The sequence below is a fragment of the Arachis hypogaea genome, chromosome 3, assembly GCF_003086295.3.
Source record: "Arachis hypogaea cultivar Tifrunner chromosome 3, arahy.Tifrunner.gnm2.J5K5, whole genome shotgun sequence".
Classification (NCBI taxonomy): domain Eukaryota; kingdom Viridiplantae; phylum Streptophyta; class Magnoliopsida; order Fabales; family Fabaceae; genus Arachis; species Arachis hypogaea.
In genome coordinates this window covers 56,948,129-56,967,875 of record NC_092038.1, presented here as the reverse complement: position 1 = coordinate 56,967,875, position 19,747 = coordinate 56,948,129, and the positions used below count along the sequence as shown (strand labels likewise).

General features: G+C 39.4%; 1 non-coding gene across 1 annotated transcript; it reads right to left on the bottom strand.

Annotated features, from left to right (window-relative positions):
- Nucleotides 1-19,336: 19,336 nt before the first annotated feature.
- Nucleotides 19,337-19,444, bottom strand: LOC112792984 (small nucleolar RNA R71). The gene has a single exon (XR_003197699.1). It is a non-coding gene; the product is annotated as a small nucleolar RNA R71 (small nucleolar RNA).
- Nucleotides 19,445-19,747: the final 303 nt, after the last annotated feature.

The following is a 19,747-nucleotide window of genomic DNA, read 5'->3' as shown; positions in this document are numbered from 1 at the left end:
AGATATTCAAAAGGAATAACGCATCTCCATACGCTTATCTGAAATTCCCACCAATGAATTGCATAAGTATCTCTATCTTTATTTTATGTTTTATTTATCTTTTAATTATCAAAACTCCATAACCATTTGAATCCGCCTGACTGAGATTTACAAGGTGACCATAGCTTGCTTCAAGCCGACAATCTCCGTGGGATCGACCCTTACTCACGTAAGGTTCATTACTTGGACGTCCCAATGCACTTGCTGGTTAGTTGTGCAAAGTTATGGAAAAGAGTTGAGATTACAATTGTGCGTACCAAGTTGTTGGTGCCATTGAGATCACAATTTCGTGCACCAGCTACCATCCATCCTCTCAGTGAAAATGGTTCAGGCTACGGTTTTTGTACGGCTAATCAACTGTCGGATCTCTCGTCTCGGATGAAAAATACCAGGCACAACTACCGCACGGCTAATCAGCTGTCGGTTCTCACTTGTGTCGGAATATGATCTCTCTATCCTTTTGAACACTGTCACTGCGCTCAACATTCGTGAGTTTGAAGCTCGTCACAGTCATCCCATCCCAGATCCTACTCAGAATACCACAGACAAGGTTTAGACTTTCCGGATCTCAGGAATGCTGCCAATTGATTCTAGCCTATACCATGAAGGTTCTAATCTCACGGATCTGAATGCTCTGTTGTCAAGAGAGACAAGTCAGATCCGTGGATTAGAAACCCAAGAGACTATACTTCGGCTGTCATCCAATGACTACATTGAACATCATGTAGATCGCTTGTGGTTGTCAGGCACGCGGATCTTGGCTAAGCGAGTAACGAAGATATGGGTGATTATCAAGGGTCACCCCTTCATTCTAACTTAACTAAATTAAGTACGAGAGTATATCTTAGAGAAGAAGTAAGCGTAAATTAAAAGAAAAACAATAGTACTTGCATTAATTCATGAAGAACAGCAGAGCTCTGCACCTTAATCTATGAGGTGTAGAAAACTCCACCGTTAGAAAATACATAAGAGAAAATAGACTAGGCATGGCCGTGAGGCCAGCCAAGCATAAAGTTGATCAAAAGATCGAAAGATGATCCAAAAGATATCCCAGGCTAAAAATTAAGATACAATAGGAAAAAGTGCTATTTATATTAAACTAGTAACTTATGTTTATAGAAAATAAGTAACTAAGTGCAGATAGTGCAGAAATCCACTTTCGGGGCCCACTTGGTGTGTGCTTGGGTTGTGCATTGAGCTTTACACGTGCATAGGCCTTTTCTAGAGTTAAATGCCAGCTTGGATGCCAGTTTGGGCGTTTAACTCCAGTTCTGGTGCCAGTTCTGGCATTTTACGCCAGAAAAGGGTCTCTGGTGGGCGTTTGGACACTAGTTTGAGCCATCAAATCTTGGGCAAAGTATAAACTATTATACATTTCTGGAAAGCCCAAGATGTCTACTTTCCAACGAAATTGAGAGTGCGCCAATTGGGTTTTTTTAGGTCCAGAAAATCCACTTTGAGTGTAGGAGGGTCAAAATCCAACAGCATCTGCAGTCCTTTCTCAGCCTCTGAATTAGACTTTTGCTCAGGTCCCTCAATTTCTGCCAGAAAATACCTAAAATTACAGAAAAATACATAAACTCATAGTAAAGTCCAGAAATGTGATTTTTACATAAAAACTGATAAAAATATAATAAAAAGTAACAAAAACATACTAAAAACTATGTAAAAATAATGCCAAAAAGCATATAAATTATCTGCTCATCAGCTTCTGTTGTACTGGCCGAGATCCTTGATATACTACTAATTTATGGCACATTAACTTGGGATCTATGTCGGGCATGTCTGCGGCCTTCCATGCAAAGAGGTCGGCATTGTCCTTTAAGAACTGTATTAGTGGCTCCTTTAAGTCTTCTTTCAAGGTTGCCCCTACATTTGTTGTTTTATCCTGAGCATCCCCGATCTGGACTTTTTCGGTCTCACCTTCGGGTTGTGGACAAAGTTCTTCGTGAGCTCGAACTCCCCCTAGTTCAATGGCATTGATGTTCTCTCCTCTAGGGTCGCCTTTAAGGTTCAGACTTTTATTGTAACATCATCGCGCGAGTTTTTGATCTCCTTTTATCGTGGCGATCCCTTCTGGAGTTGGAAATTTCATGCATAGATGTTGAGTGGAGACTACTGCGATGAGTTGGTTTAACATTGTTCGACCTATAAGGGCGTTATAAGCTGAGTTCACATCGACTACAATGTAGTCTATGCTTAGTGTCCTTGACCAGGTTCCTTTTCCAAAAGTTGTATGCAGTGAGATGTATCCTAGTGGTTGAATTGGGGTGTCCCCCAGTCCAAACAAAGTATTCGGATATGCTCTGAGCTCTTTCTCTTGCAGGCCGAGCTTGTCGAAGGCGGTTTTGAACAAGATATATATGGAGCTCCCTTGGTCTACCAATGTTCGATGGAGATTAGCATTGGTGAGTATGATAGTAATGACCATGGGATCATCATGGCTCGGGATAATGCCTGTTGCGTCTTCTTGGGTAAAGGTAATAGTGGAGACATTGAGTGACCTGTCCCCTTCTCCGACATGATATACCTCTTTAAGGTGTCTTTTGTGGGATGATTTAGAGATCCCTCCTCCTGCGAATCCCCCATTGATCATATGAACATGTATCTCAAGGGTGTGAGGTGGGCGTTCAATTCGTCCGACCTCTTCATCCCTTCTTCTTTTTCTTGGTTCATCCGCTTTATTGGTTAAGTACTAATATAGTCACCCTTCTCTTGCCAATTTATCTATGACATTCTTTAACTCGTTGGTAGAGTTTCCATAGATTCGGTGGTATTCGTAGTACTCTGTCCGATTTCCCCCTCCTCTTTTGTGTTTGATTGGGCGAGGTGGTGGGATCTTCTCAGTATTGCATATCTCCCTGTATACATCCACAAGGGACACTCTTAGTGGAGTGTAGTTGTGGTATTTTCTAGGTTTATCAGTAGGCTGGTCTTTTTTTTTTTCCCGAACCCTTTATCCTTGTCCCGAGGGCGGTAGGAGAATCTGGATTTTAAATTTTCTCCTAGTCGAGAGTTCTCCTCCATGTTAATATACTTTTCTGCCCGTTCTTGTACCTCGTTCAGGGATGTTGGGTGCTTTTTGGATATTGAGTGGCTAAAAGGTCCTTCTCGTAGGTCATTGATGAGACCCATTATAACTGCTTCTGTTGGCAAACTTTGTATGTCCAGACATGCCTTATTGAATCTTTCCATGTAGTTGCAGAGGCTCTTCCGATCTCCTTGCTTAATCCCTAACAAGCTTGGGGCATGTTTGGCTTTGTCTTTTTGGATGTAGAATCTAGCTAGGAACTTCTTTGCGAGGTCATCGAAGTTTGCTATTGACCTTGGTGGCAAGCTATTGAACCACTTTATTGCCGTTTTGGTTAAGGTGGTCGGGAAAGCTTTACAGCGGATTGCATCTGAGGCATCCGTGAGATAAATCCTACTTCTGAAATTGCTGAGATGTTGGATTGGATCCGATGTGCTGTTGTATGGGGTCATGTCAGGAGCTTTGAAGTCCTTTGGGACTTTAGTTTTCATGATCTCTTTGGTGAATGGGTCTTGATCTTTGTGGGAGCTATCTTCATGACTGGATCGAATGGTTTTGGTTTTAAGGTCAGCCTTGAGCTTTAGGAGCTTGTTCTCTAACTCTCGACGTCGTCTTGTTTCCCTCCGGAGATCTCTTTCAGCTTCGCGCTGGTGTTCGGCCTCTTATTCGTGTTGCTTGAGACGTTCCTGCTGTTCTCGGAGGGCATCTAAAATTTTTGTGTTTGGAGAATTCTTGTTTCCATTTTGTTGAGGTGTATCTTTCGGTGTGATGTCCGCGTTCTTATGCGGCGTCTTATTTTCCAAACTAGAATTGTGGTCGTTGTCAAGGTTGTCCGTCATGATGATAGAATGACTTCCAGGTTCCCCGGCAACGACGCCAATGTTCCGAGGGTTACCTGAAATTAAAGGTCGATCTTGGATGAGATCTGCTGTTGTGGCCGGAGCTGTCATGTCCGACTTGTTGAACTTGGCGGTGCTGCTGATCCTTGTTCACCAAAGAGTGGTGGCACCTGCAAGAAACTCCGATGCTTAAGTTAGCACATGCTTTAGACAGGGTTTTTGTAGAATCAGAGTATGAGTTATACATGGGTGCTCCAGTGTATTTATAGTAGTGTTAAGTGGCCTTCCTTGAGATAAGATAGTTATCTTATCTTATCTTTTTAGGGGAACTGCCTTATCTTTTAGGGCCTGGCTGCCTTTAGAGTAGGCTTTGTTCCTTCATTTGGGCCTGCTTGGGCTTCTATAATGATTTGGCCAAATTCTTTAGAAAGAGGTCGGTGGCGATCCAACCTGAAGAGGTCGGTCGCTCGTGTCTTCAGTTAGCTCGGGTCGCATAGCTCGACCCAGGGTATGAACAGTGTCCGTCTAGTGTTTTTCTTTTCCTTTTAAAATAAAAAAAAAACATATTTTCGAAAATTTTTCTAGTTGGGTTCAAATTTTAAGTTTGGTGTCTTGATTAGTAACCTTGTTTTTCTTGTTTATCTTTTCTATCTCTAAATATTTATCTTATGTTTTTCTTTGATTCTCAAAATTTTGTTATCTTATCTTTAATTTAATTTCAAATTTTAAAAGTTTTGAAGTTTGTTAGTTTTTCTTTCTTCCAAATTTAAATTTTAAAATCTCCAAATTTTAAAGACTTATCTTGTCTTGTTTCTCTCTCTCTTGACTTTTTCTAATTTTTGAATTTCAAAATTTTTAGTTGATTTTTTACTTTTTAAATTTCAAATTTCTGCAAATTCAAATCTTTTATTTTTTTAATTTCTTCAAATTCAAATCTTTCATATTTTATTTTAAAAGTTAGGTGTTTCTTTAATTCTTCTTTCTCCTTCCTCTTTTTCAAAATTTCTAACTTCTTTCTCTCTTATCTTTTTCGAAAATTTTCAAACTATTTCTCCCTCCTTATTTTTGAAAACTCTTTTTAGATACAAGATACCTTTATTTTCTTTTCTCTTTACCTGAGTTTCTCACAAGGAGTCTTCTATACACTGACATAGACACTCTTTTCTTTTACTCTTCTTAGTTTTTTTCTTCTTATTTATAAGCAGGAAAAGGATAAATAACCCCTCTTTGATCCTGATCCTGAACCTGAAAGGACCTTAAGGCGCCGTTTGCAACAAGCTCAAGCTAGCAGAGCTGTAAGGTATCTCACGGAAGCTCTTGAACAAGAAGCTGAAGATACAACAATGGAAACCAATCCAGAAGCTGGAGGAGATGCAAGAAAGGTCCTTGAATCTTACACTGCACCCACATCTGACTTCTATGGGTACAGCATCTGCATACCTGCCATTGGTGTAAATAACTTTGAGCTGAAGCCTCAACTGGTCACTCTAGTACAACAGAATTGCTAGTTTCATAGACTTCCGCAGGAGGATCCCAACAAATTCATATTTAATTTCCTGTAAATCTGTGATACTGTCAAGACTAATAGAGTGGATCCAGAGGTCTACAAGCTCATGCTCTTCCTTTGTTGTAAGGGATAGAGCAACGCTATGGCTAGATTCTCAGCCTAAGAAAAGCCTGGATACATGGGAGAAGGTGGTTAATGGATTTTTGACTAAGTTCTTTCCACCTCAGAAGCTGAGTAAGCTTAGGGTGGAAGTCCAGACCTTCAGACAAAAAGAGAGAGAGTCCCTCTGTGAAGCTTGGGAAAGGTACAAGCAATTGATCAGGAGATGTCCTTCTGACATGATCTCAGAGTGGACCATGTTAGAGATCTTCTATAGTGGCCTCTCTGAGATGTCCAAGATGTAAATGGACCACTCTGCTGGTGGCTTACTTCACATGAAGAAGACGCCTGAGGAGGTGCAAGAGTTCATTGACATGGTTGCTAACAACCAATACATGTACACTTCTGAGAGGAAACCTGTGAACAATGGGGCAGCTTAGAAGAGAGGAGTCATGGAGGTAGACACTCTAGATGCCATCTTAGCTCAAAACAAGCTCATGTCCCAACAGATCAATATGACCTCTCAGCACCTGAGTGGGGCACAGAGCTCAGCTGCCTACTCTCTAAAGATAGCGTATGAAGTGGACGCTGGTGACAATGCCTAGACCACCATGGAGGAGGTGAACCACATGGGAAACTCCAACAACAGTACCTATTCGAATACTTTCAATCAGGAATGGAGGAACCATGATGAAGACTAAGAGCATAGGTTTGGATTTTCACACTTAAAATAGGTTTGACGTTGCAAGTATAGTCCAAACCCAACCATTGATCATTAATCAAATTATAATTCAAAAGATTGTCACAATTCAAAGCAAATATAAACCAAGAGTATTTAGACTCCCGGGTCGTTCTCCCTAGGAACTAGTGCCGACAAGTGCATGCAAAATTTGGTTGTGAGAGAGCAAAAGGGTGTTTTCAACAATAAGGAAGCAAGCAATAAAAAGATAAAAGAACGAGACAAAATTGCAATTAATAAAGTGATGAAAGAACAAAAGAACTATGTATGCGATATAAACAAGTAAGACTATAAAGTGATGAAAATGTGATTTAAAACATAAATGAAACATTGACTTGGGATGAGTTATGGAATCCCTTCCTTGCCATAACCACAAACTTGGTGCACGGAATTATGACCACACTTTTCACAACTCCGCACAACTAACCAGCAAGTGTACTGGGTCGTCCAGGTAATACCTTACGTGAGTAAGGATCGATCCCACGAGATTGCTGGCTTGAAGCAAGTTGTGATTCAGTAATGAGGAACAGGTTGAGGTTCCGGAGATGCTCTGTCATCTGAATCTCTGCTTTCCTACTGTCTTCTTCTCCAAACAGGCATGGCCTCCTTCCATGGCAAGCTGTATGTTGGTGGATCACCGTTGTCAATGGCTACCATCCGTCCTCTTGGATGAAAATTACTAGGTATGGTTTCTGTACAGCTAATCAACTGTCGGATCTCTCGTCTCAGATGAAAAAATACCGGGTACAGCTACCGCACGGCTAGTCATCTGTCGGTTCTCACTTGTGTCAGAATATGATCTCTCTATCCTTTTGCACACTGTCACTGTGCCCAACATTTGTGAGTTGAAGCTCGTCACAGTCATCCCGTTCCAGATCCTACTCGGAATACCACAGACAAGATTTAGACTTTTCGGATCTCAAGAATGCTGCCAATTGGTTCTAGCTTCTACCATGAAGGTTTTAACCTTACAGACTCGGTCAATGACTACGTTGAGCTCAGGTAGAACGGGAGTGGTTGTCAAACATGCATTCATAAATTTGAGAATGATGATGAGTGTCACGGATCATCATATCCTCTATATTGAAGTACGAGTGAGTATCTTAGAACAGAATCAAGCATGATTGAATAGAAAACAATACTAATTGCATTAATTCATTGAGACACAGCAGAGCTCCTCACCCCCACCTATGGGGTTTAGAGACTCATGCCGTAGAAGATACAATATGAAATGTAAAATGTCCTGAGTTGCAAAATGAATCCCTAAAAGTAGTATTTATACTAAACTAGTAACTTAGGTTTACAGAAAATGAGTAACTAAATGCAGATAGTGCAGAAATCCACTTCCGGGGCCCACTTGGTGAGTGTTTGTGCTGAGCTTTCAAGCTTTCATGTGCATATGCCTCAAATTGGAGTTAAACACCACCCTGGGTGCCAAAATGGGCATTTAACGCCAAGAAGTGCGCCAGTTCTGGTGTTTTACACCAGGAAAGGGTCTCTGGCTGGCATTTAACGCCAGTTTGGGCCATCAAATCTCGGGCAAAGCATGGACTATTAAATATTGCTGGAAAGCCCAAGATGTCTTCTTTCCAACGCAATTAAGAGCGCGGCAATTGGGCTTCTGAAGCTCCAGAAAATCAACTTCGAGTGCAGGAGGGTTAGAATCCAATAGGAACTCAGAATTCAGATAGTGTTATTAATTCTCCTAGTTTCGTATGTTGATTCTTGAACACAGCTACTTTATGAGTCTTGGCTGTGACCCTAAGCATTTTGTTTTCCAGTATTACCACCGGATACATAAATGCCACAGACACATAACTGGGTGAACCCTTTCAGATTGTGACTTAGCTTTGCTAAAGTCCCCAGTTAGAGGTACCCAGAGTTCTTAAGCACACTCTTTTTGATTTGGATCACGACTTTAACCACTCAGTCTCAAGCTTTTCACTTGGACCTTCATGACACAAGCACATGGTTAGGGACAGTTTGATTTAGCCGCTTAGGCCAAGATTTTATTCCTTTAGGCCCTCCTGTCCATTAATGCTCAAAGCCTTGGATCCTCTTTACCCTTGCCTTTTAGTTTAAAGGGTTATTGGTTTTTTCTGCTTGCTTTTTCTTTTTCTTTATTTTTCGCCATTTTTTTGTTTTTTTCACTACTTTTTCTTGCTTCAAGAATCAATTTTATATTTTTTTAGATTATCAATAACATTTTTCTTTTTTTTCATTATTCTTTCAAGAGCCAACAATTTTAACATTCATAAACTTCACTATCAAAAATATGCACTGTTCACGCATTCATTCAGAAGACAAAAGTATTGCCACCACATCAAAATAATTAAACTAATTTCAAGATCAATTTCGAAATTATGCACTTCTTGTTCTTTTCAATTAAAAACATTTTTCATTTAAGAAAGGTGAGAGATTCATGGAATCATTCATAGCTTTAAGACATAGACACTAAATACTAATGATCATGTAATGAAGACACAAACATAGTCAAAACATAAAGCATAAAAAATGAAAATAGAAAAGAAAATAAACAAGGAGATTAAAGAACGGGTCTACGTTAGTGATGGTGGCTTCCTCTTCCTCTTGAAGAACCAATGGAGTTCTTGAGCTTCTCTATGTCTCTTCCTTGCCTTTGTTGCTCCTCTTCCTAGAGGTTTCTCTGGCCTTAGGTGCCATTAATTGTTATGGAAAGTAAAAAGCTGAGCTTTTCCACACCAAACTTAAAAGCCTTGCTCGTCCTCGAGCAAAACAAGATAGAAGGGAGTAGAAAAAGAATGATGCAATTAATTTAGAAAACTTATTACGGTATACAAGAAAAATTAAAAAGAGTTGAAAAGAATTTGAAAAGATATGTAAGTTTTAAAAACGTTTTGGAAGAAATTGAAAAGAATTAAGAAGAATTAGAAAGATTATTAATTTTTGAAAATAAAATTTGAAAGATGAACGTTTAAAATATGTTTGATGCAAAAAAATTATGAATTAAAACATGAAAAATTGAAAAAAAATCAAATTGGAAACAAAATTACCTCCCTTGTGTTATCCTGGCGTTAAACGCCCAAAATGCTATCCATTCTGGCATTTAACGCCCACTGGACTGCCTCTTTGGGCATTTAACGCCCAGCCAGATACCCTAGCTGGTGTTAAACGCTAGGAATCCTTCTTTACTAGGCATTTTTCTAAACGCCGAAAATGCTGCCATTTCTGGTGTTAAACGCCTAGAATGCTGCCATTTCTGGCGTTAAACGCCCAAAATGCTGCCCATTCTGGTGTTTAACGGCCAGAATGCTACCTGAATGGGCGTTAAACGCCCATTCTGCTATCCTTACTGGCGTTTAAACGCCAGTAAGCCTATCCTATAGGGTGTGCTATTTTTTATGCTATTTTTGATTCCGCTTTAATTCTGCAGCTATTTTTTTGACTCCACATGATCATCAACCTAAAGAAAATATAAACTAACAATGGGGCATGAAATGAAAAAGTAATTAACATAGATAAATAAGATTGGGTTGCCTCCTAATAAGTGCTTCTTTACTGTCTTTAGCTGGACTTTTACAGAGCTTTTAATTTAGTCTCAGTTTTGAGCACTCTTGCTCAACATTGCCTTCAAGATAATGTTTGACTCTCTGTCCATTAACAATGAACTTTTTGTTAGAGTCAATATCCTGAAGCTCTACATATCCATATGGTGACACACTTGTAATCACATATGGTCCCTTCCACCTGGATTTCAATTTCCTAAGGAACAATCTGAGCCTAGAGTTAAACAGCAGAACCTTCTGTCTTGGCTCAAAGACTCTAGATGACAGCTTTCTGTCATGCCACCTTTTTGCTTTCTCCTTGTAAATTTTAGCATTTTCAAAAGCATTGAGTCTGAACTCCTCTAGTTCATTCAACTGGAGTAATCTCTTCTCTCTAGCCACCTTAGCATCAAGGTCTAGGAATCTGGTTGCCCAGTAGGCCTTGTGTTCCAGTTTCACTGGCAGATGACAGGCTTTTCCATACACCAACTGGTATGGAGAGGTTCCTATAGGAGTCTTGAATGCAGTTCTGTATGCCCACAGAGCATCATCCAGACTTTTTGCCCAATCCTTTCTACGGGTACTTACAGTCCGTTCCAGGATTCGTTTTAGTTCTCTATTTGAGACTTCAACCTGCCTATTTGTCTATGGATGATATGAAGTTGCCACTTTATGGTTAATTCCATATCAGACCACAGTAGAGTCAAGCTGTTTATTGCAGAAATAAATGCCTCCATCACTGATCAGTATCCTAGGGACACTGAACCTGCTGAAGATATGCTTCTAGAGGAACTTCATCACTGTCTTAGTATTATTAGTGGGTGTTGCAATTGCCTCTACCCATTTAGATACATAGTCTACTGCCACTAGAATATAAGTGTTTGAATATGATGGTGGGAAGGGCCCATGAAGTCAATACCCCATACATCAAACAACTCAATCATTAAGATCCCTTGCTGAGGCATGGCATAACCATGAGGTAGATTACCAGCTCTCTAGCAACTATCACAGTTACGTACATACTCTCGGGAGTCTCTATAGAGAGTAAGCCAGTAGAAGCCACATTGGAGAACTTTTGTGGCCGTTCGCTCACCTCCGAAATGTCCTCCATATTGTGATCCATGGCAATGCCATAGGATCTTCTGTGCCTCTTCTCTAGGCACACATCTACGGATTACTCTGTCTGTACACCTCTTAAAGAGATATAGTTCATCCCACAAGTAGTACTTTGCATCAGATATCAATTTTTTTGTTTGCTGCTTGCTATACTCTTTGGGTATGAATCTCAGAGCTTTGTAGTTTGTAATGTCTGCAAACCACAGTACTTCCTGAATGGCAAAGAGTTGCTCATCCGGAAAGGTTTCAGAGATCTCAGTAGGAGGGAGGGACGCTCTTACCACTGGTTTTATCCGGGACAGGTGATCAGCTACTTGGTTCTCTGTCCCTTTTTTGTCTCTTATTTCTATATCAAACTCTTGCAGAAGCAACACCCATATTATGAGTATGGGTTTTGAATCTTGCTTTGTGAGGAGATATTTTAGAGCAGCATGGTCAGTGTACACAATCACTTTTGATCCTACTAAATAGGATCTGAACTTGTCAATGGCATAAACCACTGCAAGCAGCTCCTTTTCTGTGGTTGTGTAATTCTCCTGTGCGTCATTTAAAACATGGCTAGCATAATAAATGACATGCAGAAGCTTGTCATGCCTCTGCCCCAATACTGCACCAATGGCATGGTCACTAGCATAACACATTAGTTCGAATGGTAATGTCTAGCCTAGTGCAGAAATGATTGGTATTGTGACCAGCTTAGCTTTCAGAGTCTCAAACACCTACAGACACTCTGTGTCAAAGACAAATGGTGTGTCAGCAGCTAGCAGATTACTCAGAGGTTTTGCAATTTTTGAAAAATTCTTTATAAACCTCCTATATAATCCTGCATGCCCCAGAAAGCTTCTGATTGCTTTAACATTGGCAGGTGGTGATAATTTTTCAGTTACCTCTACCTTAGCTTGATCCACCTCTATTCCCTTGTTTGAAATTTTGTGCCCATGGACAATTCCTTTAGTCACCATGAAGTGACATTTCTCCCAGTTTAAAACCAGGTTAGTCTCTTAGCACCTTTTCAGAACAAGTACTAGATGGTCAAGACAGGAGCTGAATGAGTATCCAAACACTGAGAATTCATCCATGAAGACTTCCAGAAATTTCTCTACCATATCAAAAAAGATGGAGAGCATGCACCTCTGAAAGGTTACAGGTGCATTGCACAGACCAAATGGCATCCTTCTGTAGGCAAATACTCCAGATGGACATGTGAATGTTGTTTCTCTTGATCCTAAGGATCTACTACAATTTGGTTGTAACCTGAATAGCCATCCAAAAAGCAGTAGTATTCATGACCTGCTAGTCTCTCTAGCATCTGGTCTTTGAATGGTAAAGGAAAATGATCCTTTCTGGTGGCTGTATTGAGCCTTCTGTAGTCAATACACATACGCTACCCTGTAACTGTTCTTGTAGGAACCAGTTCATTCTTTTCATTATGAACCACTGTCATTCCTCCCATCTTGGGGATAACTTGGACAGGACTCACCCAGGGGCTATCAGAAATAGGATAAATAATCCCAACATCTAGTAATTTAGTGACCTCTTTCTGCACCACCTCCTTCATGGCTGGATTTAGCCGCCTCTGTAGTTGAACCATTGGCTTTGCATCATCCTTCAATAGGATCTTGTGCATGCATCTGCCTGGGCTAATGCCTTTAAGATCACTTATGGATGACCCAAGAGCTGTCTTGTATGTCCTTAGCACCTGAATTAGTGCTTTCTCTTCCTGTGGCTCTAAAGCAGAGCTTATGATCACGGGAAAAGTGTCATCCTCTCCCAAAAATACATATTTCAGGGATGGTGGTAGTGGTTTGAGCTCGGGTGTAGGAGGCTTCTCCTCTTCCTGAGGAGTTTTCAGAGGTTCTTTTGTTTTCTCTGGTTCCTTCAGATCAGGGTGAACATCTTTAAAAATGTCCTCTAGCTCTGATTTGAGACTCTCAGTCATATTGACTGATGTGTGGAAAACGATCCAACACAAAACTCACCGGCAAGTGTACCGGGTCGCATCAAGTAATAAAACTCACGGGAGTGAGGTCGATCCCACAGGAATTGAAGGATTGAGCAATTTTAGTTTAATGGTTGATTTAGTCAAGCGAATCAAAGATTGATTTGAGTGATTTTGTATCCAACAGTAAGTAAATAGCAGGAAATGTAAAAGGAGAGGGATGAATTGCAGAAATTAAAGAGAATTGAAAGTAAAGGTGCTGAATCTTAAAGGACAAGAAATTAAATGACTGAAACTTAAAGTGCAAGAAATGTAAATTGCAGTAACTTAAAGTGCAAGAAACATAAATTGCTTGAATTGAAAAGGGATTTGAGGACTGGGAATTCAGAATTTAAGCAAGAAAAATTAAATTGCAGCAATTAACAAAGCAAGAGATGAACTGAAATTAACTAGAACTCAAACAGAAAGCGAAAATGTGATTGCAGCAGTGGTTCAGCAGAAGAACCAAAAAGTAAATTAGATCTCAGGACTCCAGAGACTAGATAGCAGAGTTTAGATCTCAATTGCCTTCCTAGATCCAAGTTCACAAAGCAATTAAAGAGAAATTGAAGATTGAAGCAGTAAAGGAAATGAAATTTAACTCAATCATGCAGAAGGAAAAATCAAAGAGATCTTAAATGGAGATTGAGACAGAAGTTCCTCAATTCTTTACACTCAAGACTCAAACAAAACCCAGTAAAGAAAACAAAAAGATCAGAGGAAGAAGAAGTGAATTCTCCCCTCCAATTCTCAAGCTATTGCAAAAAACAGAAAAATGGAAAGTGAGCTCTCAAGTTGACTAAGGATGAAATTTTTAAAATGAAAGTCAGGTCCCTTCTAATTCTAACTAACACCTATTTATACACTTTCTATTTTGGATCTAAGAATTTTGAGTGGGCTTGAAAGATGGGTGAAGAATAGAATTAAATTGGATTGTTGAGTGAAATTCAGCCCATCTTACTCCCAGGAGGTTGCTCTGCTCTTGTGGAGAGCAAAGCAGGGAAACCTTGCATGGGGATCCAATTAGCGCGCCAAGTGTGGGAGAGGCATCAGGATGCTGCCCTGCCCTTGTGGAGAGCGGAGCAGTGGTGTTATGGTGCATGCCTTGCCTCCCTGCCCGGGTCAATCATGCGCGCCCTGGCCGTGTCAAGCACGCCTCATTTGCGTGCCAAGGAATGCTGCTCTGCCCTCCTTGTGGGCAGCGCTTTCCTTGTTCTTGTGTGAGGTCCCAAGTTCGAAACTTAGTGGGGGAAGCAAGCTGCCTTTTTCCTTGGTTTCTTTGGCACTAAAATAGCGCCTAGTGCTTGGCTTCCTAGATGTCTTGTGTTCGATCCTTGGAGGTACCCTTTTAGCTAAGTGTGGCTCATTTTCCTTTGTGAGTGGCGCTACTTCCTTCCCTTCATGTGCTTGGGTTCGAAACCCATGGGTGGCACTTGGAGTTGATTTTTCTTGAATTTTTCCATGAGGAGCCCGAAATTGCTTTTGAGGAGGGCAGGGCATAATTTTTTCTTTCCTTGTTTCTTGGCCTAGAATTGTGCTCCGCTCTCAAGGAGGGCAGGGCAGTGAAGCTTTGCATGCTTGGTTCATTGTTGTGCTCCTTTGGAGAGCAGTGTGCTCTTGTGGAGAGTAGTGTGGCTTCCTTCCTTCCATGCGACACACTTCTTCTTTTTTTGCCACACTATTTTCTTCCTTTGGCCACACTTCTTAAGCCACGCTTCCTTCTTTTCTTCTTTTCTTCACCTACAATTAATCAAAACAACCAATCAAAGTATCACTAAATTCACAAGGTTTATAAATCAATTAAAAATCAATCAAATTTAGCTTAAACCTCATGAATTAGTATCAATTAATGGGTGGTTGTTTGATTCAAATAAAACATGCAATTCCACTCTAAATTGCTTACTTATAGTGTAAGAAAGTGCATAAAAAACTAGTGAAACAAGTGAAATTAGCTTGAAAAATAGACATATGATGACTTGTCATCACAACACCAAACTTAAATCTTGCTTGTCCCCAAGCAAGCACTAAACATAAGAGAAGATAGAATGAAATATAGAAGTATGCATATCCTTATTAAGCATATAGTTGAACTTGGTTTATGGGGTTTTATGCAGACCAATAGTAGTTCATTTATTACTTGCTGTCAAAACAAACAATGTCTCCTAAAGAGTTCACCAAGGTTGCTGCTACAATACCTTACTTTTTGTTTACTTCCCTTGTTAGCTTTTTCTTCTTTCTTTTGCAATAGAGATCTTATTATTTATTGAAGGCTTGGTGGCAAATGTTGCAGTGGCCTTTGGCTTAATTTCACTCAACATTTCTTCACCACAGACACATGGCTCACCTTTTTCTTCCTAGGATCATTGATGCCCAGCATCTCTTTGGATAACTAAATGCTTTGTAACTAGGTTGCTCTTTATTATGGACTTTCAATTGGCCATCCCAAATCAGTTGATCTAAGTGGCCAGGTTTTGAAATACCCCTTAGAATTTACTTGTCCAAGCATATCCTAGTACAAGAACACCACAGGCATGTGTCCTAGGGTCCAAGCTATTGGTGTCTAGCCTTATTCTTTGTTTTTCTTGCCACATTAGCTTTTTCTTCTTCCTTTTCTTACTGTTTTATTTTATTCTCAAGTAACATGTCATTATGTAGCAATTATTCTATGAGCTACAATTGAAACAAACACATACCACCACTAACTTCCATTCTAACTTATGCAACATTGGATATTTACTTTCTAATTCAAACATTTCTCTTTTATTCAAGCATATGGGAAATGATGAGCGGATAATTTATACGCTTTTTGGCATTGTTTTTAGTATGTTTTTAGTATGTTTTAGTTAGTTTTTATTATATTTTTATTAGTTTTTAGTTAAAATTTACTTTTCTGGAGTTTACTATGAGTTTGTGTGTTTTTCTGTGATTTTAGGTATTTTCTAGCTGAAATTGAGGGACCTGAGCAAAAATCTGATTCAGAGGCTAAAAAGGACTGCAAATGCTGTTGGATTCTGACTTTCCTGCACTCGAAGTGGATTTTCTGGAGCTACAGAAGCCCAATTGGTGCGCTCTAAATTGCGTTGAAAGTAGACATCCTGGGTTTTCCAGCAATGTATAATAGTCCATACTTTGTCAGAGATTCGATGGCCCAAACAGGCGTTCCAAGTTAGCTCAAGAATTTTGGCGTAAAACTCCAGAACTGGCACAAGAATGGGAGTTAAACGCCCAAACTGGCACAAAAGCTGGCGTTTAACTCCAAGAAGAGTCTCTACACGAAAATGCTTCAATGCTCAGCCCAAGCACACACCAAGTGGGCCCGGAAGTGGATTTTTATGTCATTTACTCATATTTGTAAACCCTAAGCTACTAGTTCTCTATAAGTAGGACCTTTTGCTATTGTATTTTCGTCTTTTGATCACTTGAATCTTTTGATCATGTTTTTATGATTGAACCCTCTTTGGGAGGCTGGCCATTCGGCCATTCCTAGACCTTGTTCTTATGTATTTTCAACGGTGGAGTTTCTACACACCATAGATTAAGGTGTGGAGCTCTGCTGTACCTCGAGTATTAATGCAATTACTATTGTTCTTCTATTCAATTCAGCTTATTCTTGTTCTAAGATATTCATTCGCACCCAAGAACATGATGAATGTGATGATTATGTGACGCTCATCATCATTCTCACTTATGAACGCGTGCCTGACAACCACTTCCGTTCTACAAGCAAATAAGGCTTGAATGAATATCTCTTGGATTCCTTAATCGGAATCTTCGTGGTATAAGCTAGAATTGATGGCGGCATTCAAGAGAATCCGGAAGGTCTAAACCTTGTCTATGGTATTCTGAGTAGGATTCAAGGATTGAATGACTGTGACGAGCTTCAAACTCGCGATTGTGGGGCATTAGTGACAGACGCAAAAGAATCGCTGGATTCTATTCCGACATGATCGAGAACCGACAGCTGAATAGCCGTGCTGTGATAGAGCGCGTTGAACATTTTCACTGAGAGGACGGGACTGTAGCCATTGACAACGGTGATGCCCAACATACAGCTTGCCATGGAAAAGAGTAAGAAGAATTGGATGAAGACAGTAGGAAAGCAGAGAGACGGAAGGGACAAAGCATCTCCATACGCTTATCTGAAAATCTCACCAATGAATCACATAAGTATCTCTATCTTTATTTTATGTTTAATTTGTCTTTTAATCATTAATCCTCCATAACCATTTGAATCTGCCTGACTGAGATTTACAAGATGACCATAGCTTGCTTCATACCAACAATCTCCGTGGGATCGACCCTTACTCGCGTAAGGTTTATTACTTGGACAACCCAGTGCACTTGCTGGTTAGTTGTGCGAAGTTGTGATAAAGAGTTGAGATTGCAATTGTGCGTACCATGTTGAAGGCGCCATTGATGATCACAATTTCGTGCACCAAGTTTTTGGCGCCGTTGCCGTGGATTGTTTGAGTTTGGACAACTGACGGTTCATCTTGTTGCTTAGATTAGGTATTTTTCAAAATTTTTAAGAATGAATTCTAGTGTTTCAAGGTGATGTTCTTATCATCACCAAAGCTGATTGATCTTCATCAATTTAGCTCTTGAATGCATTGTCCTGCTGAAGCTTGGCTAGCCATGTCTAATTCCTTTAGACTGAAGCTTTAGACTAACAATTGCATGATTGCTGGAATTCTTATTAAAAGTTTTGATCCTCTTTATCTTCTTTTTCCACATAATTTTCGAAAAAAAAAACCAAAAAAATTACAAAATCATAAAAATCAAAAATATTTCTTGTTTGAGTCTAGTGTCTCATTTTAAGTTTGGTGTCAATTGCATGTTTCTGTTCTTCTTGCATTTATCATGTGTCTTCATTGATCTTCAAGTTGTTCTTGATGATTTACTTACTCTGATCTGTAAATTATCTTGTTTTGTGTGTTTTGTTGTTTCTCATATGCATTCTCAATTTGTTAGTGTCAGTAGTTACAAACTTCTAAGTTTGGTGTCTTTCATGCATTGTTTTATTTGATTTTAGTTGCATTTTGATTTTTTCTCATTATTAAAAATCCAAAAAATTTTTAATTTGTGTCTTTTCAAGTCAATAATACAGAGAATTGAAGATTCAGAACATACAGCAGAGGAATTACACAGAAAAAGCTGGGCGTTCAAAACGCCCAGTGAAGAAGGAAAACTGGCGTTTAAACGCCAGCCAGGGTGCCTGGCTGGGCATTTCACGCCCAAAAGGGTAGCAATTTGGGCGTTAAACGCCAGAATGTATACCATTCTGGGCGTTTAACGCCAGGATGGCACAAGAGGGAAGATTTTGTTTTTAATTCAATTTTTTTTTTCAAGTTTTCAAAATTTTTCAAAATCAAATCTTTTTCAAATCATATCTTTTCAATCATATATTTTCAAAATCAATTTCTTTCCATTTTCAAAAATACTTGCTAACAATTAATGATTTGATTTAACATTTCAAGTATGTTGCCTTTTCTGTTGAAAAAGGTTTAATGTTTGAATCATATCTTTTCTTGTTAGCCAAGTCATTGATTTTTAAAATCAAATCTTTTTAAATTGTTTTTCCAAATCATATCTTCTCAATCATATCTTTTTAAAACTATATCTTTTCAATCATATCTTCTTAATCACATCTTTTTCAAAAATAGTTTTCAATCATATCTTTTTATTTCTAATTTCAAAATCTTTTTCAAAAATCACTTTACTTCTTTCTAAATCTTAGTTTTCGAAAATCATCAATCAAATTTTCAAAATGTTTTTAAAATCTTTTTAATTTATTTTCAAAAATTTCTTCTCTTCTTCTCACATCCTAATTCTTCTACCTCCTCCTTCTATTCCTCTGACACCTCAAGGAATCTCTATACTGTGACATAGAGGATTCCATATTTTCTTGTTCTCTTCTCTTTCATATGAGCAGGAACAAAGACAAAAGCATTCTTGTTGAGGCTGACCCTGAACCTGAAAGGACCTTGAAGCGAAAGCTAAGAAGAAGCTAAAGCACTACTCTCTGTAGAGGACCTAACAGAAATCTTCAAAGAAGAAGACATGGCAGCCGAAAACAACAACAATGCCAACAATTCAAGGAAGGTGCTGGGTGACTTTACTGCACCTACTCCCGACTTCTATGGGAGAAGCATCTCTATCCCTGCCATTGGAGCAAACAACTTTGAGCTTAAGCCTCAATTAGTTTCTCTAATGCAACAGAATTGCAAGTTCCATGGACTTCCATTGGAAGATCCTCATCAGTTTTTAGCTAAATTCTTGCAAATCTGTGACACTGTCAAGACCAATGGGGTTAACCCTGAGGTCTACAGACTTATGCTATTCCCTTTTGCTATAAGAGACAGATCTAGGACATGGTTGGACTCACAACCTAAAGAAAGCTTGAACTCTTGGGAAAAGCTAGTCAATGCCTTCTTGGCAAATTTTTTCCACCTCAAAAATTGAGTAAGCTTAGAGTGGAAGTCCAAACCTTCAGACAGAAGGAAGGTGAATCCCTCTATGAAGCTTGGGAAAGATACAAACAATTGATCAGAAAGTGTCCTTCTGACATGCTTTCTGAATGGATCATCATAGGTATCTTCTATGATGGTCTGTCTGAACTGTTCAAGATGTCATTGGACAGCTCTGCTAGAGGATCTCTTCATCTGAAGAAGACGCCTGCAGAAGCTCAAGAACTCATTGAAATGGTTGCAAATAACCAATTCATATACACTTCTGAAAGGAATCCTGTGAACAATGGGACGAATCAGAAGAAAGGAGTTCTTGAGATTGATACTCTGAATGCCATACTGGCTCAAAACAAAATATTGACTCAGCAAGTCAACATGATTTCTCAAAGTCTGTCTGGAATGCAAGCT